Below are 20,152 nucleotides of genomic sequence, written 5' to 3' on the forward strand. Positions count from 1 at the left end.
TAATATTAGAAATGATAATAAAAGTTTCTTTCAATACATAAGAAACAAATGAGAGGCAAAAGTAGAAATTGGGTCATTCCAAATTGATGCTGGAAGGCTAATGCTGGGAGAAAAGGAAATAGCTAAAGAATTTAATGAGCACTTTGTGTCAGTCTTCACAGTGGAAGACATGAGTAATATCCCAACAATTAAGGAGAGTCAGGGGGCAAAGTTGAGTATGGTAGCCATTACAAAAGAGAAAGTGCTAAGAAAGCTAAAAGGTCTAAAAATCAATAAACCTCCTGGCCCCAATGGGCTACACCCTTGAGTTCTGAGAGAGGTGGGTGAAGAAATAGCGGAGGCACTGACTGTGATTTTTCAAAAATCACTGGAGTCAGGGAAAGTCCCAGATGATTGGAAAATCACAGTTGTAACCCCCTTGTTCAAGAAAGGATCAAGACAAAAGATGGAAAATTATAGGCTGATTAGTCTAACCTCAGCTGTAAGTAAAATTCCAGAATCCATCATTAAGATTGAGCTTTCTAAATTCTTAGAAGTGCAGGGTTAGCTTAGAACAAGTCAGTATGGATTTAGTAAGAGGAGGGCGTGGCTGACAAACCTGTTGGAATTCTTTGAAGAGGTAACAAGTAGGTTAGACCAGGGAAACCCAGTGGATGTGGTCTATCTAGACTTCCAAAAGGCCTTTGATAAGGTTCCTCACTGGAGGCTGCTGAGTAATGTGAGGGCACATGGTGTTCGAGGTGAGCTACTGGCATGGATTGGGGATTGGCTGTCTAACAGAAAGTAGAGAGTTGGGATAAAAGGTTCATTTTCAGAATGGCAGCAAGTGACAAGTGATGTCCCGCAGGGTTTAGTGTTGGAGCTATAGCTGTTCACTTCATATATTAATGATCTGGAATACGGCACTGGGGGCGTTCTGGCGAAGTTTGCCGATGATGCTAAGTCAGGCAGACAGGCAGATAGTACTGAGGAGGTGGGAAGGCTGCAGAAAGATTTAGACAGTTTAGGAGCATGGTCCAGCAAATGGCTGATGAAATTCAACGTAAGCAAATGCGAGGTCTTGCACTTTGGAAAAAAGAATACAGGCATGGGCTATTTTCTAAACAGTGAGAAAATTTATAAAGCCAAAGTATAAAGGGATCTGGGAGTGCTACTCCGGGATTCTCTAAAGGTTGACTTGCAGGTTGAGTCCGTGAATAAGAAAACAAGTGTAATGTTGTCACTTATCTCAAGAGGGTTGGAATATAAAAGCAGTGATGTGTTTCTGAGATGTTATAAAGCTCTAGTTAGGCCCCGTTTAAACTACTGTGTCCAATTTTGAGATCACATCTCAGGAAGGACATACTGGCACTGGAGCGTGTCCAGCAGAGATTCACTCGGATGGTCCCTGGAATGGTGGGTCTAACGTAGGATGATCAGCTGAGGATCCTGGGATTGTATTCATTAGAGTTTAGAAGGTTGAAGAGAGATCTAATAGAAACTTACAAGATAATGCATGGTTTAGAAAGGGTGGATGCTGGAAATTTATTTCTGTTAGGTAGGGAGACTAAGGCCTATGGGCACAGCCTTAAAATTAGAGGGGGTCAATTTAGAATGGAAATGGGGAGACATTTCTTCAGCCAGACTGTGGGCCTGTGGAATTCATTGGAGTGCAGTGGACGCTGGGACACTCGGTGTCTTCAAGGCAGAGATTGATAAGTTCTTGATCTCGCAAGGAATAAAGTGCTACAGGGAGAGTGCGGGTAGGTAGAATTGAAATGCTCATCAGCCATGATTAAATGGCGGAATGGACTCGATGAGCCAAATGGCCTTACTTTCACTCCTGTGTCTTATGGTCTTATGGTCTTCTGATAAAGAAATTTAGTCACAATATACTTTGTGCCTTCATGTAAGTCATTAATATAGAATGTAATTAGGTGAGGTAAAAGCTCTGATTCTGTGTGCTTTGGGCATGTTCAGAACTGGATGAAGAATTGTTAATGGTTCTAGTATTACTAAATCTACTTACAAGGTAAAGTTATCCAGTTTAACTCATGGCTAGCCTAATACCTCAACTAAGAGAGATTTCAGATCAGCTATGCATCCAGACAATTATAGATAGTCCAAAGTTACTCTTCATTGGCAATATAATGACACAGATGCAGTGAAAACCAGCACAGTTGACACTCCCTCACACACACACAACCCTACTTCCTCATTCTAGATACTGGTTAACCAACATGCTACAGATTGCCTGCCTTCAAGCCACATGCGGTCTTAGCAACCAACTATCAACCAGGTCCTGTCTGGCTTGTCGGCCTTGATGCAGCTAAGCTCTGTCATGTGCAAGGAAAGCTTCCTCCTCCTCAATGTCCTCAGAAGGCAGATCCCATTCTCCCATTTCCTTAGCATCTACCATATCAGCTCATTGCCTGCTGCAGTTGTGCAGGGAACAGTGTGCCTGGATGATGTGGTTCACTCTATCTGGGCTGCAATGGTGAGCCCTGACCATTACAGATTGGCCAAAGCTGCAGAACCACATCCTCAGCAGCCTTATACCTGGGCCCTGATTGCACAATGAGCACCAACTTGGTGAAGGTGCCACACCGGCTGTGCAACCAGTAAATGACATCAAAAAGGGAGAGCATGTGTGGTCCAACCCCCTCCCCCCCCCCACCGCCCCTCAAATCCAAGACCGTGCCCCATTAGTAGCAATGTTGCAGGTATTTGATTTTGGCAAATCTGAGTGGAGGTAGGTTTATACTGTACTGGGTCTTTAATGCTGGGGAATGCCCATTACTGCCCAATTACATACTTGAGAGGCACTTAACCGACTTGGGAAGCCTGACCTTCCCAAAGGAAACAGGCCAGGGCTCTTGGCATCCCTCAAGCTGATGGGTGAGATTATTTAACCTCCATTAAATACCCTCCAAGGCTACTTGAACACATTCTCAAAAATCTTTACTTCCCTTTCAGTGTATTGCTGATTACTTATGATTACGCAGAAGCTCAATGCCATTAATTGTGGGTTTGGAATTTTCCAATAACTAATTGCAGAACTAAAGAAACATTTGCCCATTTTTGCACGGCCTCTTTTGTTTTAAGCGATAATGTTTTCGAAGATTCAACATTACTATTTGCACTAAGACAGAAACTACTGTCTGTACAGCACCATTTAATAAAAGGGGAACCTTCAATCTAATTGTAGGTTTATGTGAAGTGAATGTGAATGAGCCACAATCAGATCTAAACTTTGAAAAAGACGTTGTATTAAAGTTAGTTGAAATAAAAGTAGAAAAGTCCAAAAGGTCAGATGGTATGCATTCCTGAATCATGTAAGTTGAAGATTGATAACACTTCATCATAATTTTCAAACCATATTTGGATACAGGAATTTGTACCAAACGATTAAAGCATTTCAAAAGCTTCATTCATTTTCAAGGAAGGCCAAGAGGATAAAATTATTATTCTTATCTTGGTTGTGTATAAACTGTTCATGTATGACACATTGAATGAACTTAATGAACACGTAGAAAGGCATCGATTAGTCAGGAACGTCGACATAAGTTTGAATAGAACTGGCATTATTGACTCATTTAATTCATCTTTTTGAGGAAATAAGTGCACATAAATACAGGTCGTTCTGCTATAATGCAAGTTTCGTTAATGTTAATTTGCGATAATGTGATTGACGAACTGGGGACAAGTGTAAACGTTTAAACTGTATATTGGTTAGAACATGATTCCAGTCCCATTAGTTTAAATGGTGCTGCTATTATGTGATTTTCTTATAACATGGGATTGCATGAGAACAGAACTACCACGTTGTGGCAGAACAGGCAGTAAAAAGAAACGTTTCTGTGTTTTCAGAGGTTATGCAATTTGATGTTACAAAAGAATGCTTTAAGAGCTAAAGTTTTTTTTTAAATTCATTCACGGGATGGCTAGGCCAGCACTTATTGCCCATCCCTCATTACCCAGAGGGCAGTTCAGTATCAACCACATTGCTGTGGATCTGGAGCCAAATGTAGGCCAGACCAGGTAAGGATGGCAGCTTCCTTCCCTGAAGGACATTGGTGAACCAGATGGGTTTTTCCTGAAAATTGGCAATTATTAGACTCTTAATTCCAGATATTTTTATTGAATTCAAATTCCACCATTTGCCACCATAGTGGGATTTGAATCTGGGTCCCCAGAGCAATGCCAGGGTCTGTGGATTAACAGTCCAGTGATATTAGCATGAGCTCATCACCTCCCCATAAGTAAATGTGATGGCTTTGAAAGAAATGGCCAGAGAACTATGAATTGATGAGTGTTTCAAGTAACATTTCGCCTTCAGCCAATAGCTTCACTGCTGCAAACTTTAACATTGTTGAGATAACTAAGTTCAAATTGGAAACACCAGTGGCACATTGCAAGTTCCTTTATCTGACCCCAAGCACCTTCAGTCTGCATACATAACAAATGGACAATGAAATAATTGCAAAGTAAATGTAGTTAAGATATATAAAGTGTTGCTTTATGCATCTGTTCTTACAATGATCTCACATCCAGCAAACATCTATCCTATACATTCACCAATCAAAGTACCATTGGCTCTGCCCACCGTGACTCTTGCCCCACCCATTCCTCCAGTAGCACTTCTCATCTGGAGAATAGAAAGTAATGGCAAGGAATGCTGCACGCCCTGACCTCTGCACTTGCAGCTCCCTGACAGACAAATTACAATTCTACTGACTGCTGGTGATAGCCCTGCAGGACTGACTGCTGCCTATTCCCCGATTGTGCTGGGATAGATCCTCCGATTATGAATGTCTGAAATTGATGTGTGACAATTGCCAAGTCCTTGGACTGTGCACAGGAAGTGCCAATGACTAATGGTGCTTGGACCCCCTGATCAACAGCAGCCCCCTCACCCATTTGACTGGACTGCACACTAGCCCCTATTAGTTTCTGATATGACGATGTGGTCGAATGAATGTGCCATGTGTTTGCCATGCAGCAAACTGGCTCATGGCATAGGTGGTAGATTGACATCTTGTTTGGCCATACAGCAGATGCTTCCATCCCTGGACAGATCCCTATTGTAAAGCAGCCTGTCTGTGTCTCTGTACTAAAGAGCACCTCAATACACAATAGTGACAACTTCTAGTTCTGGTTGAAGGATAAACATGCTAATAAGCATTGCTAGCTTGGTAATGCAAGGCATGGATGCTGGGAGGATGTAGCTTGGTGCTCAGTGAACAAGCCACATGATACAGCCTGGTCCACGCGGTGAGTTCGGTGGCTGCCCCTCAATACAGAGTGTCCCTGCTGCAGCTTTTCAATGCTCCTTGCTAATGCATCCTGCAGTCACTGGGAGTCCGAAGCATCCTGTAAGAGTATTAGAGAAGATGCAGTAAGCTGAATTGACTAGATACCCTCTTTGGTTTCCATGTGAAGTTTTCTCAATGTTTGGCTTCTTGGCACATTTAGTAAGATAGAAAGCTGAATATAAATGAGGCAAGTCAGGCCATCACAAGACATGGAAAAAGCAATAAGTCTGCTTAATCAGCAGCTCATTGCTGCCTATTGGGGAACTTACCTTGTCTGTAGTCAAAAGCATTAAAGTAAGATGCTCCCAAAATTTCTGATAAAGGGCTCTGACCCAAAACGTCAATTTTCCTGCTCCTCGGATGCTACCTGATCTGCAGTGCTTTTCCAGCAACATACTCTCAACTCTGACCTCCAGCATCTGCAAACCTCACTGTCTCCATCAAGATGAGTCTTGTCAGAGTTAGAGTCATAGTATTATAGAAATGTACAGCATGGAAACTGACCCTTCGGTCCAACCCAGCCACACCAACCAGATATCCCAACCCAATCTAGTTCCACCTGCTAGCACCCGGCCCATATCCATCCAAACCCTTCCTATTCATATACCCATCCAAATGCCTCTTAAATATTGCAATTGTACCAGCCTCCACCACTTCCTCTGGCAGCTCATTCCATACATGAAACACCCTGTGCATGAAAAAGTTGCCCCTTAGGTCTCTTTTATATCTTTCCCCTCTCACCCTAAACCTATCCCCTCTAGTTCTGGACTCTCCGACCCCAGGGAAAAGACTTTATCTATTTACCCTATCCATGCCCCTCATAATTTTATAAACCTTTATAAGGTCACCCCTCTGCTTCCGACGCTGCAGAAAAAACAGCCCCAGCCTGTTCAGCCTCTCCCTGGAGCTCAAATCCTCCAACCCTGGCAACATCCTTGTAAATCTTTTCTGAATCCTTTCAAATTTCACAACATCTTTCCTTTTTGTTTGATTCTGCCACAAATTGTGCCATTGTCCTCAACACTCAAACATGTAACGGATTCTCTCCTTTGCCTTTTGTCTGCCTTAATTACAATTTACTGACTATGTGTTTTGCAGTTTTGAAGATGTATGGATTAAGTTGTATAAATTAGAAGTCTTTATTTTACAGTTGTTGCTAAAGTTAACTGTGTTACAATAAATTGAGTTATTTTTACTGTTACAAAAGAAACGCCGTGTGGTTTACTTTTGTCCCATCAGTTAGACTAATCAGGTGGCGGCTTCATTGAGATTCTCACATATTTCCGTATTTTGTGACGACCTGTGGAGCAGGAAGGAATGATTATCAGCACAATATTTCCAGTTAAGTCACGGCAGTTTTAAGAAGTCTTTAAAACTGCTGCAGCCTGTCTGGTGCAGTACACCCATACTGTTGCTGTGAAGAGACCACCAGGATTTTGATCCCATGACAGTAACACAAAGATGATATATTTTCACTTCAAGGCATGATGTGACTTCGATGAGAATTTGCAGGTGGCACTATTCCCACATGTCTGCTGCCCTTGTCCTTCTAGTTGATAGGGATCTTTACTTTGGAAAGTGCTGTCAGAGAAGCATTGGTGAGATGTTACTTTTGATCTTGTATGTGGTACTAATTGTTTCCACTGTACATCAACAGCGGATGGAGTGAATGTTAAAGTTGCGGTGTGAATGCAGTGAGCTCCTTCCAGGATGTTAACCTTCTTGTGTGTATTTGGAGCTGGACTCAGGCAAGTAAATGGAGAGTATTCTATCACACCCCTGACTCGTGCCTTGTAGTTAGTGGACAGACTTTGAGGAGTCAAGAGTTAAATTACTCACTACAGAATTGCGAGTCACTGAGATGCTCTTGTAGCAACAGTACTTACATGACTGGTCCAGGTGAGTTTCTGGTTAATGGTTAGACTCCAAAGGATGATTATCTTAGGAAATTCAGTGATGGTTTGAAGGTATTGAATGTCAAGGGAAGCGGACTAGATTCATTCTTGTTGGAGATGTCCATTTTATTGCACTTGAATGATACAAGTGTACACGTTATTTATTTGATAAAGCCTGAATGTGTTCACATCTTATATGGACACAGAGTGCCTCAGTGTCTGATGATCTGCAAATGGGGCTGATCATTGTATCATCACGAGGGTCTTGAATTTCATGACAGATAAAGAACAGGCATCCAAATTAGAATCTAATATGGCACCTCTTTCCTGGTAATGCTTTAGTTCTTAGTTAGTACACAATCAACACATTATCTAATTGTTTGACTCAGACGTAGATACCATCGCTCTGACAATTTGTAGTCTTTGAGTTCAAGAGCTGAAATGATTGACCTCCAACAATCATAACCATCTTCCTTCGTGCTGGGTCCTGCCCCTCCAAGAGTGCAGCACACCTTTGGCATTGAATCTCCCACTGTCAGCATCCTTAGAATTACTGTTGACCAGAAGTTGAACTTCACTTGCCATGTAAATACTGTGACTTCAAGCAAAGATTAGAGACTGGCAATTCTGAGGTGATTAACTCACCTCCTGATCTCCTATAGCCTGTCCACAAGTTTTAAGTCAGGAATGTGATGGAATGTACTTTGCTTGAATGTGTTCAGCTCCAACAAAATACAAGAAAGACAATACCATCCAGGTCAAAGCAGTCCATTGATTAACAGTCCATCCAGCTACTCACTAAGTCTCCTTTGAAAACACCTTCTAAACCCATGATCTCTCCCAACTAGAAGCACAATATCAACAGACACATGGGAACATTTTCACTTGCAAGTTCCCTTTCAAACCACACACTTTGCTGATTTGGAATTATTCACTGCCACTGACTCCAAGTGGTCAAACTCCCTTTCTAACTGTACTGCAGCTGCATCCATTCCAGATAAAATGCAAAAGTCCAAGAAGGTGGCTCACCACCACCAGATAGCGATTGGCAAAGAAACATTGGCATGGTCAGTGATGCTCATATTCCATGAAGGAATGAAACAAAGTTAACCATAAACAGGCCTTGAAACACATAGTCCGTGAATGGATAAAACATTGAGCCAACAAACATGGAAAAAGAAACGACAATAGTCTACAAAAATCATTTTATAGCATCTAATGCTTTCTAACCAGTGTGGTTACAGATTCCCTGTAGGCCATTTTAATGCACTGGTTATCTGATTTCTTCAAATGCCTGTCCCTGTTATATTAGAGTTATTAATCTCCTTCTTTCATATGAGTGAAAATAAATTGAGTGAGAATGCTGTTCATAAAGATGAATCTAAATATGACCTTGCTACTTCAAGCTTAATTTGTTTCATCTGTCTGACCAGCAGAGTTCAGGACCAAAAAATGAACTGTTAAGGTTGATAAGAACATAAATGATGTTGACAGGTTTTTAATGAATGTATGAATATGAACAGCTAGGATTAATTATTTAGGCTATAATGAATGTGAAGACTTCAGCGGCTCCATCACAGCAGATGTCATGAAGTGAAGCCAAGTGTTAACAATAAGCAAGCTGATAACCTCACAGCTTAAAGGGACAGTATGTAGGATCATAGAAAGTTACCTAGCTCCTGCATTCCATCTCCATGATTCTCAACATTTGTATGGTGTTCAAGGATTTCCTTGTGTCATGTCCAGATCCATTGCGAATTCACTGAAGAGACTATTGGCTTTAATTAGACAGCAACTCTACCTTCATTGTATTAACCAACCACTGGAATAGTAAGAAGGTGAACCATGATGACAGGTGAGAATCAAAGTTCACCAAAAGAGCGCTATTCATTCTGTCGTGCCCATGCTGGTTCTCTGTAAATACCATTCAGCAGATCCTATTACTCTATCTGATCCTTGTAGCCCTAAAACATGTCTTTCCTCAGGTAAGTTTCCAAATCACTTTTGAAAGCTATGATTGAATCTGCTCCCTCTACACTTCCAGGCAATGCATTCCAAATCCTAGCCACTTGCTGAGTAAAAGAGTTCTGTCTCATATCATCATTGTTCCTTTGGTGAATTGGTGTCCTCCGGTTCTTGATCACTCCTGTCTACTCTGATCAGACCTTTCATTGTTTTGAATATTTCTATCAAACCTCCTCATAAACTTCTCTCTAAAAGAGCAGTAACTGCTTCTGCAGCATTTGTTAATATTATTTTGACTTTTATTTATTAAATGTGGACAGCAAATGCTTGATGAGCCAGCATTTATTGCCCATTCCTTATTGCTCTTGAAATGACTGGTTTGCGAGACCATTTCAAAGGGCAGTTCAGAGTAAAGCATATAGGTGTGGATTTGGAATCTCATGCAAGCCAGACTGACTACGGAAGACAGTCTTGCTTCTCTGAAGAACATTAATGAACCAGGTGTGCCTTTGTAAAAACCAACGATGGTCACATGATCATCATTAGGTTTTATGATTCCATATTTTTCATGAATTGAATTCAATTTCATTAACACTGAATAAAAAATACCTGTAGAACTGTGGATGCTGGAAATCAGAAATAAAAACACAAATTGCTGCAAAATCTTAGCAAGACTTGCAGCATCTGTGGAGAGAAATCAGAATTAATATTTGGGTCAAGTAACTCTTCTTCAGTTCACTGGACCCGAAATGTTAACTCTGATGTTTATCCACAGATGATGCCAGACCTGCTGAGGTTTTCCAGCAATTACTATTTTTGCATTAAAATTGAATTCAAATTTGATTATCTGCCATAGTGGGATTTGAGCCCTATTCGCCAGATTATTAACAAACAAAAACAGAAATTGCTGGAGAATTTCAGCAGGTCTGGCATCATCTGTGCAGAGAGAAGCAAAGTTAACATTTGGAGTTTTGGGTGGTGTTGTGGAGCAGACCTGTCGTTCAGGTGCATAATTCTTTGAAGTTTGCATCATCGATAAAGAGGGTAGTTAAGAGAGCGTATAACATGCTTCCTTTCATTGCTCAGACTTTTGAGCATAGGAGTTGTGACATTATACTGTGACATTATACAGGATGTTGATGAGATTTCTTCTGGCAATATTCCTAGACAATTAATCCAGAGTATCAGACTAATGGTCCAGTTCTGAAGAAGGGTCACTAGACTCATACAGTCAGAGTTACGCAGCATGGAAACAGACACTTAGGTCCAGTGAGTTCATGCCAACCAGCATGTCCATCTAAACTAGTCTGTCCAGTTCTGTCTCCTTCTTTCAGGAAGATATTATTAAGCTGGAGAGGGCTCAGAAGAGACTTACAAGGATGTTGCCGGAAATGGAAGGCTTGAATTATAAAGAGACAATGGATAGATTGGAATTTCTTTTCCTGGAGTATAGGAGATTGAGCCTATATATAAACCTTATAGAGGTTTATAAAGTCATGAGGGATATAGATAAGGTGCATGGCAGGTGTTGTTTCCTTAGGGTGAGGGATTTCAAGATCAGGAGGCGAGGTGAGAGGAGAAAGATTTTAAAAAGGCAATTTGTTCTCACAGAGAGTGGATCATGTGTGGGACGAACCTCCAGAGCAAGTAGTAGGTGTGGGTGCAATTACAATGTTTAGAAGACATTTGGGTAAGTACATGAATAAGAAAGGGATATGGGCCAGGAGCAGGCAGGACAGACTAGTTTAGATGGACATGCTGGTTGGCATGAACTCACTGGACCTAAGTGTCTGTTTCCATGCTGCGTAACTCTGACTGTATGAGTCTAGTGACCCTTCTTCAGAACTGGACCATTAGTCTGATACTCTGGATTAATTGTCTAGGAATATTGCCACTATGTCACAGCCTCCCCTACATCATTCAAATCTTTAGCATGACTGGAATCAGTGATACTAAGGCTGAAGCTGCTCCCAGTAGCCTCCTACTACTTTCATGCTGTATCCAGTGCCAGTAGAGTGTAAGTCTAAGCCACTCCCATAAGCCAAAGGCTCCTGACTTGATGCTGTCATAATATTGGTCAGTCCTTGCTGCTAATTTCACAGTCTGTTTGCAAATTTAGTTCATACAGCTCCATTCAATACGTTTACTTGTCACTCACCCAAGAATCCTGTGCTTTAAACATCATGGCAACAACCTGTTGATGAAGTGCTTTTGACTGACTTCTGATTAGACTGAGGTTGCAGAAGGACGAGATTGTATTTTTGAAGGTTTTGTTTTGCCAGTATTTAAAATCAGGGTGACTACAGGATTTCGTAATTGTTGTGGTTCTTCACAGGAGGCTCCCAAGCACTGAGGATGTCACCTAGACATGGGACGAAACGTTTGCAACACAAATTCCCAGCTCTGCGAACAGAACCACAACAACGAGCACCCGGGCTACAAATCTTCTCCCAAAGATTTGGTAACATGTGAGTTGTGCTGATAGTGGTTGCTATGCCTCCCAGGTTTGCAACATGACCATGAAATGAAGCAGATCCTGCAGAGAATAGATCATTGTGAAGAGAAGAGCATGGTATAGAGGGCCTTACCTAGAACATTTATGGACAATGCTGAATGTGACTGAAGTTTGGCAAAGAGGTACTCATTGAAGTTTGCCATTGTGAAAGAAAGGGTAATTATACCTTTACTCTAAAGTGTAGATATTGAGTACGTACTTATAAACATATGAATCACCTACCCTGAAAACTTTTCAACTACCTTGCTGAATAAGAATCTATAAATATTCCAGGACTTTGCTTCTACTGCCTTTTCAAGAAATGAGTTCCAAACACTACACTACTCTCTGAGAGAAAACATCTCACTTAACCTTGGTTTTCAAGGAGTGACTCCTGATTTTTGAGCAGAACCCCTTATCTTAATTCTCTCACGTGAAAACATCCTCGCTCTATCAACCCTATCAAGATCCCTCAGGACTTTATATGTTTCAATTGGGTCACCACTTATTATTCTCAATTCCAGTGGATTCAAGCCTAGCCTGGTCAATCTTTCCTCATAAGACAACACCTTCTGTCCCTTCGAGGTAATAGTCCAGGATATTTTCTCTGATCTGCCTCCAACATATTTGCATCCTTCCTCGAATAAGATGACCAATACAATGAACGGTGCTCCAAATTTAGTCTCGCTGTATAAATAAACCTTGTTAATTTTAAGCATCTGTGCCATGTCATATCATGATATTAGAGCAGTTAGAACTGCAGTCTTGGCCTTTAGTGTTCCAGAGATGTCCTCTGTTCACATCCTTTGTACTTAGTTATGTTTAATAAAGCCTGCAATGTTCACTCAGACATCTTCTACAACCCAATTCGGGACATCAACCAGTACAAGACTAGCCCTACAGCTGCCAATGTTGTCACCACCATCTTGCATTTTTATATGTCCAAGTCATCCTGGGTGGGATAGAAGACATTGCGGACACATTCCAGTAAACTGTCACCATAGATGTGTCTGGGAAACCAAGGCAAACCATCTACTCCACTTGAGGTCTGTATGTTGTCTTCTTGCTCATTACAGATGAGCAGGATGCAAATGTAATTGGCTTTACTAGATCAGTTGAATTTCTGATGGTGAAGGTTATCATTGGCTGTGCAAAAAGGTTGTAACAACAAGGAGAGCTAGGACCAACAGGATGTTTCATTCCCTTAATGTGTGTTTGATCTATGATTATGCAAGCAACATTGTATCATTGAATGTCCATTAATCCCGGCAGTAAGCACAGTTGGAATCATTCTGTACCAGTCAGGTCCACTCACCATCATTGGATCTCCTGGAGGAACATGCATGTGACTTCTCAAGGACAAAGGCTACTCCATTACATGTGGCTGGTAAATGCCCAACATCCAACCACATAAGGCGAGCATGTTAGTAATAAGAGTCACATAAAACATTTTGGAGATCACTGATCAAGTACTATGCCAGATTAGGCTTCTAAGGTCATGATGTGGCCTCCACAAGATAATTGTTAAGAATATGTAGCCACTCTGTTACAGCCTACAGAAACCCAGAGGCTACTCGTGTGATGATGCTGTCACTTTAACAAGGTTATTTTGTTCTTGGGTTATTTTTAACAGAGATAATAAAGGCGGAGGTGCCTAATTGTCTTAGGTAGAGCATGGTTTAACAATTGAGTAAAAAATGAGGTCTGCAGATGCTGGAGATCACAGCTGCAAATGTGTTGCTGGTCAAAGCACAGCAGGCCAGGCAGCATCTCAGGAATAGAGAATTCGACGTTTCGAGCATAAGCCCTTCATCAGGAATTATTCCTGATGAAGGGCTTATGCTCGAAACGTCGAATTCTCTATTCCTGAGATGCTGCCTGGCCTGCTGTGCTTTGACCAGCAACACATTTGCAGCATGGTTTAACAATGGCAGGGAAGTGGCCAGTACCCTGATTCAGGTTTTTCTCTAGTTTGGTTTAGTTCAAGCAGAGAAGCTGTTGGTAGCTGTAGAGAAGCTGCTACAGTGCAAAAGGGTTCCATGCTTCAGCAAATGTTTCTTGACTGGCTTCTCTCTCTGAAAGCTCTCCTGCCTGTAAGAACCTGTGTTTGAATTTACCTTTTGCCAAGGAATGTGTTTATGGTAGATTATAAGAATTGGAACACCTCCTTAATTGAGTTGCTGTATTGAGTCAGTTAAGTTTTCTTTTGCTTGTGTTTCGCTGTAGTGCCTAAATTCATTCTGCTTTGCTTAAAACCAAGTGGTTTGATCACCTGCAGCATACCTGGAATATCCACTGCACATCTACCTTTAAAATAAGAAAGGTTAGGGTCTCGGCTACCTTCTTGAAATATCTTGAGGGAGTCTGGCCTGGTCCAAAACATTAGGGAGGAGTGTAAAGAGGAAGAGGAAGAGGGGAAGATGGAAGAAAGTTTTCTGCCACCTACTAATTGGACTGGCTGTCAGAGGGTGCATTGTCATTCTCTGTTTTCAATTAAACTACTTACCTGATTAACATGGACCCATCTTTCTCCATCGTTACATCCATTTGAGACATCAATTGCAGATCACCTTAACCATCATCTAACATCAAAGACAATTCATCAAAGCCTTCTCATTATCCAACAACACATTGAATTACACAGACAGAACTTAGTTCTTCATCCATGTCCAACCCCCTTATTGTCTGTCTTGCAGGTTTCCTTCCCTTGACCTAGTGGTCTTTTACGTTACTATATCAATGGCTGCGAAAAAGACTGCTGACATTCATTGGATGATGCTGTGGATAGTCTTTGAAGATGGCCTTAAACAACTCTGAATCTTGAGGGCCTAACTTCAGCCCCTCAATCTGGGAGGTAGCAATCTGGGCTAGCTTGCTGAAAGGCAATTGCAAAGTGGCAATAATGAGAGAATGATACCGTCATCCTCAGAGAAGATTGACAGATTGCAAATTGATGCTGCATGAGTCCACTACTATCCCCATTGAATGGCATCATTGAAATCCGCATGATGTGCAGCACTATCTTACTCAACAAGACTCAGCAAATAAAGGGGTGTCTGTCTCCCATTAATCTCTCTGTGGCCTTCTGCTTTGGACAACCATTCAAGAGGAAGGAAAAATTGGCAGTGATACTGCAGCACTGTGTTTAGCATAGCACAACACAGCAATGCAACACATACACCTGCCACAGCTGAATAGCTGGAAGGATGTAGATGTAACAAGGTGTGGATATGTTCTGAGAGCGTTGGAAGGTGTGTGTCAGTGAGGCTGATTGCATGTTTGTTAGTGCTGAGTGCTAGTGAGAGCTTCTGAGAGAGTGGTATGATACATAGAGCAGTGGGAGAGTTGAGTGAGTACTAGATGATGTGAAGATGCATGCACTCAACTTCAACATGTGTCAGATTGTTGAATTTTATTTAGCCGTATTTCTAGGTCCTGAAGGGAGCAGATTCGAGATAATGGCTTCTCTGGCTACCTGATCTCATTCCGTTCAGAGTGCAATCTTGGAGGCCCCCCTCCAACAAACTGGAAAAATGGCCTTCATTTCTCTTTCCCCTCTCCTTATTAATTCATTTGGCCCTACATCTGGGAACATGTTAATTCTTTCCATGCAATTTTTTTTAAAAATTTTCACCAACATCATCAGTCGCATCCTTTTTATGATCCAGTGCAGCTTCTCTTTAAGAAGGGCAAACTATCTTTAAGAATTGGAGACTGGCAAGTATATGCTGACCTTTCACACTGTTCTAGACCCTGTTGAGTAGGCAGTTAGCCAGTCAGCAGTGCACATTGTGCTGTGCTTCAGCACTTATTGCTAATTAAGAAAGTAGCACAAAATTTGAGAGCTATCTACCTCCATAGCATTGGAACTGCTACATCATGATTCATGCCTGTCACATTGAGAAAATGATGTGGACCAAATCTTCACCCTATTTAAAATCTGCTTTGTTTATGAAGCTCCCATGAACTGCTGGATATATCTATTTTGCTGACCTAAAGGAAATTAGAACAGATTAAAATGAGATATTGTTTTCTTTTTGTTTTTGACTAAAGTGCAGTTTAAGCATTGGATACAAGACAGCTTCAGTGCAGCTTTTTAACATAGAAACATTGGAACATAGGAACAATGACAGATCTTTATTCACTTGAGCCAGTTTCACAATTCAATCAGGTCATGGCTCATTTGGACCTAACAATATACTCATCACATCAGTACTGCATATGCTAGACAAAAATCTATCAATCTCAGTCAAAGAATTTATAATTGATTAAGCATCTCTTGCTATTTGCAGAAGAGGTTCAAATGGTGGAGAATTCTCGCCTCATTTCACACTTTGAAAGTGTCTCCAATTTTTAGATTATGCTGCATAATCCAAGAATCCCCAACTCATGGAAGCAGTCTTTCCTTATTTTTTCCTCTTAATATTTTGAAAGTTTTGATCCAATCACCTTCTAAATTTCGGGATTATGACCCTGGTTTGTTTAATATCTCCTCATATTCAGCCATCAGAGCTTTGTTCCCACTTCTGTGAATGTTCACTACATACCTTCCTAGCCTATTACATTCTTCCTAAGCATGGTTGAGTAGTCACACAGCTCTTCAGGTTTGCTGTAACAATGCTTGGTATTACTGAAGCATAACTTCTATCCACTTGCACCCTTTTTCTCACGGTATAAAAACTAGTGTTTCATTAGTCTTTGGATCACTTTTCTGTTCATGACATTTTAATTATCAATGTACTTGGACACACAGATTTCTATAGTTTTCATGTATTTTCAAACTTCTCACCAATTTGCAAAGTATCCTGTCATATCCTTTGAAGTGGATGACCTGATGGTGTGTTTGATTAGTTTGAAATCTATTTGTCATAGTTTTGCTAATTCATTTAATCTGTCAAGATGTCTTTGTAATTTTGTACTTCCATTTTATACATAAAACAATTTTTTTGTACTTGGCAAAAAAAAGTTACTTAGATGGGCAAAATCCAATGATTGTGTGATCCCAGTTGATGGTATTACTAGACCAAACAAATCACAGCATGATAGAATAAAATAGATTAGATTAGACTAGACTTACAGTGTGGAAACAGGCCCTTCGGCCCAACAAGTCCACACCGACCCGCCGAAGCGCAACCCACCCATACCCCTACATTACCCCTTACCTAACACTACAGGCAATTTAGCTTGGCCAATTCACCTGACCTGCACATCTTTGGACTGTGGGAGGAAACCGGAGCACCCGGAGGAAACCCACACAGACACGGGGAGAACGTGCAAACTCCACACAGTCAGTCGCCTGAGTCGGGAATTGAACCCAGGTCTACAGGCACTGTGAGGCAGCAGTGCTAACCACTGTGCCACCGTGCCGCCATAAATTTAATAGATTTAATTTTTTTTATTGTTTAGTTAGTTGATGTGGTAGTCAATCAATGAGATGTATTTCCAAATGGCTGCAGGTTTGTTATAACAACAGATATTTAAACTAAGAAGAAAAGAAAGCAAACTTACTAAATATATAATACAGTCAAAGTGATGTTTCCAACTTTTTTCCCCAGTCCAGAGAAATTACATCTCCATATCAAATTTCTAACTCCACGAAAGTAATTCTCCCCAATTTATTTTCTGTGGAGTCTTCTTAAATGAATACTCACAAAACAAAGAGCTTTCATCTTTTGAATAACTTGTGCACAGAAAGAGGAAAGTCAGCTGAAACAGAATAATACAATTTCTGCTTAATCTTTTGAAACCTCCAGTGTCTTGGTCGATAGTATAAAACAGGCCACCTGGTGGACACTGTAAGCAAAGTAAATTATTTTTCCTGCTTTTATTTATCTGGATCCAGGAGGAGAATGTGGTATCATCTTAATTCCAAAACAATAAAATGGGCTGTTGCTAACGTGGATCCATTGTTCTTATGTTCACTCCAGCAATAGTGAAATGACCTCCATAATTCCAAGGTTTGCCTGCATAAATTTTGAGTCTTGAGCAACTGGCACCCTCAACTCAGAGGTATTAGTGGAGACGATGCCAAAGACCAAATCACAGCAACCTTCAGACATGCATTTTGGGAATGCTGCCCATTTTTTTCCTGGAGCTGAACCAATTTCCACCCTGAGAGTTTAAGGTGGCTCATACTATTTCCAGTGAGTTTATTGTTCGCCCAAGGCATACCACCCTCCAATTTCCTGCAGGCTGTCAGCCAAATTTCAAATCATAGTAATTGTAGTCTTGCAAGTGAGGTAATCTTGCCATACTAGAATAAAGTATCTGCTGAGAGCCTGAATTGTCTGTGTTCAAGCCTCTGCCAGTAATAATATGTAATGGAGAATTAGAAAATTGCAGAATTTTTATGAGTCTCTTCTCCCTTCACTATATCCTTTCAATGTGAACATGTACTAAACCTTTGAATTGGACTTTTCCCACTTTTTGTGGACAGGATTTACCTGGACAATATTCCACATTGTCAGATGGATGACAGTGTTTGAACTATACTGAAGACTTAGCTGGGATTGCAGCTAGATCAAGTTCACAAGTCCTCAGTACTGTACACTGTACAATCACTTCTACCTTTCTGATGGAAGGAAACAGTTGGAGATGGTTGGGCTTGGACACTCCCCAGAGAAACTCCTGCAATGATGTCCTGGAGCTGAGATGACTGACTCCCAACAACCACAAGCATCTTCTTCTGTGCTTCGTATGCCTCCAACCAGTATTGCCCTAATTCTTATTGACTCTAGATTTGCTGTGGCTCTTTGTGCCATATTTGGTCAAATGCTGTCATGATGTCAAGGGTAGTCATTCTCACCTCTCCTCTGGAATCAGCTATTTTGTCCATGTATGAACTGAGACTGTAGCAAGCTGAGTGTCCCTGGTGGAAGGCAAATTGAGCATTGCTGAATAGGTTATTAGAAATAGTGAAGACAGAATCAATAAAGTGTGGAGCTGGATAAAGCACAGCAGGACTGTTGAAAGGTTCTGACCTGTAATGTCAACTCCTCTGATGCTGCTTGACTTGTTATACTTTTCCCAGCTCCACACTGAATTGGTTGGTACCATGCAAGGGTTGCTTGACAGCACTGTTGACATCTATCCAATTATTTTACTGACTATAGAGAGTAGACAAAAGGATGGTAATTGGTAGAATGATTTTATCATGCTTTTTCTGTCATGGACAGTAGGGGACAATATTCCACATTGTTGTATAAATGTCCTTGTTGTAACTGTATTGAAATAGCTTGGTCAGAAGAACTGCAAGTTCTAGATCACAAGTCTTCAGTACTAGTGTTGGATTGTTGTCAGGCTCATAGCCTTTGTTAGGAGAAAGTGAGGACTGCAGATGCTGGAGATCAGAACTGAAAAATGTGTTGCTGGAAAAGCGCAGCAGGTCAGGCTGAAGAAGGACTTATGCCCGAAACATCGATTCTCCTGCTCCTTGGATGCTGCCTGACCTGCTGCGCTTTTCCAGCAACACATTTTTCAGCTCATAGCCTTTGTTGTATTCCGTGACTTCAGCCATTTCTTGACATCATGTGGGTTGAATTGAATTGGCTGAACACTGGCATCTGCGATGCTGGATCTCTGACAGAAGCTGAGATGGATCAACCACTTGGCACCCCTGGCTGAAGATTGCTGCCAACGTCTTAGCCTTTTCGTTTGCACTGATGCGACTGACTCCCACGGCATAGTGGGCGGCACGGTGGCACAGCGGTTAGCACTGCTGCCTCACAGCGCTAGAGACCCGGGTTCAATTCCTGACTCAGGCGACTGACTGTGTGGAGTTTGCACATTCTCCCCGTGTCTGCGTGGGTTTCCTCCGGGTGCTCCGGTTTCCTCCCACAGTCCAAAGATGTGCAGGTCAGGTGGATTGGCCATGCTAAATTGTCCGTAGTGTTAGGTAAAGGGGTAAATGTAGGGGAATGGGTGGGTTGCGCTTCGAATGGGTGTGGACTTGTTGGGCCGAAGGGCCTGTTTCCACACTGTAAGTAATCTAATCTAATCATTAAGGACAGGAAATTTGTGGAACCTCCTCCTCCTTTGAGTTCCAGGATTTTGAAACACCAGTTTCCAGTCAGGATGGTGTGCAGTTTGGAGGGGAAAAACACAAGTTGATTGATCAACATTTGAAAGGGAAAAGATGGTTTACAATGCTTAGGGCGGCAGAATTGTGCAGGATCAGGAAAGCACATTGCTCCATTAGATTGGTTGCGTCTGCATGTATAGCAAAAGTTTATTTTAGTTAAAAACTTGATTTCTCAAATAAAATGTTTTCATTTCTGATTTTCGTAATTCACAATATTAGAGTGGGCAAATCCATTCTGGGAATTACTGGAAAAATCACATTTCGAAAGCACTTATGTGAACAAATATTGCTGTCTGAATAATATTTCACAATTTAAAATGATCAATAGGCTTCAAGTTCACAATTCAGCTTTTGTTGAGGTTTGTATCAAATACGCACCAGTGATTAATTGTGATTCCAAAAACATTGTAGGAGAGGAAGATGT

Source organism: Hemiscyllium ocellatum, chromosome 30 (assembly GCF_020745735.1).
Source record: "Hemiscyllium ocellatum isolate sHemOce1 chromosome 30, sHemOce1.pat.X.cur, whole genome shotgun sequence".
Lineage (NCBI taxonomy): Eukaryota > Metazoa > Chordata > Chondrichthyes > Orectolobiformes > Hemiscylliidae > Hemiscyllium > Hemiscyllium ocellatum.